Here is a 1,346-nt window from a genome sequence, read left to right as displayed (position 1 = left end):
GGGAATTAATGGGAACGGTGGGACGAGGCCGAGGGGACAGCGGGGACACGGTGGGGTGAAAACCTTGGGGACACACTGGGGACAGTCGGGGAAACGGTGGGGACAAAGCCTTGGGGATACGGCAGGGACATGGTGGGGTTAAAGCCTTGGGGACATGGTGGGGGCAAAGCCTTGGGGACAACGGGGACACGCTGGGCACACAGTGGGGTTAAAGCTTTGGGGACAAAACCTTGGGGACACCCTGGGACAAAGCCTCGGGAACAGCAGGGACACACTGGGGACATGGTGGGGACACAGTGGGGTTAAAGCCTTGGGGACACCCTGGGACAAAGCCTCGGGGACAGCAGGGACACACTGGGGACACGCTGAGGACACAGTGGGGTTAAAGCCTTGGGGTCACGCTGGGACAGAACCTTGGGGACACACTGGGGACAAAGCCTTGTGGACACGGCGGGGTCAGTGGGACACAGCCCTGGGGACACTGAGCCATGCTGGGGACACAGCCCTGGGGACACTGAACCACGAGCTGTGTGTGAACCCAGGGGTCGCCTGGGGACAGCAGCACCGGGAATTCACCGCTGCTAAATCTGGTTAATAAACCTTGCTTTGGTTTATCCCCCTCGTCGTTTCTTGCAGATCCAGCAAAATGCAGGCTCCCGTGGCGCTCCTCAGCTCCCCAGCGCTGGTAGGTGTCCCTCTCTGGCAGGGCTGGGCTCATTCCCACCGGGAATGTGGCGTTTCTGTCCCCTCCTGCACACCCCAGCTGGGGTGGGCTCCGGGCCGTGCTTTCCCAGGATTTACAGAGGAAGGGAACAAGGTGACCTCTGGTGACACCATGTGAGTGGCTGGCACTGAGCTGCAGGCCCCGCCGCTGCTCCCAGCAGCATTTCCACCGAGTTGCTCAGGAATCCCTTTCTTTCCAGGAGCAAAACGTGTGGAAACGTGGGAGGGATGGAATTTCTGGGGCTGGCACCTCACTGTGCTCAGCCTGGGGTGTGTGGAGTTGCTCGTGGAGCTGATCCAAGTGGCTGAAATAGAAACACCCTCTGCTGGTCACCCTTTCTTTTCCAGTCCTGGCTCCCAGCTGGGATGTTTTGGGGGGGGATTTTAATGCTCCATCAACCAGCTGGGTTTTCCTGAGGGTTGGTGCACATAAATCCAGCTGTGGGAATGCTGATCTCTGCTCCCTGCAAGGGTTTGGGTCGGATTTTAGGGAAAACTTCTCCATGCAGAGGGCACAGGGAATGGTCACAGCTCCAGGGCTGTTTGGGCAGGGTGGGATGTGGGATTTGGGGATAATCCCCATCATTCCTGAGCTGTGTTCCTGCAGCTCCAGGGCTGTTTGG

Source organism: Parus major, unplaced genomic scaffold (assembly GCF_001522545.3).
Source record: "Parus major isolate Abel unplaced genomic scaffold, Parus_major1.1 Scaffold273, whole genome shotgun sequence".
Classification (NCBI taxonomy): Eukaryota; Metazoa; Chordata; class Aves; order Passeriformes; family Paridae; genus Parus; species Parus major.
The sequence above is the reverse complement of the archived record's forward strand: the minus strand, read 5'-3'. Positions refer to the sequence as shown.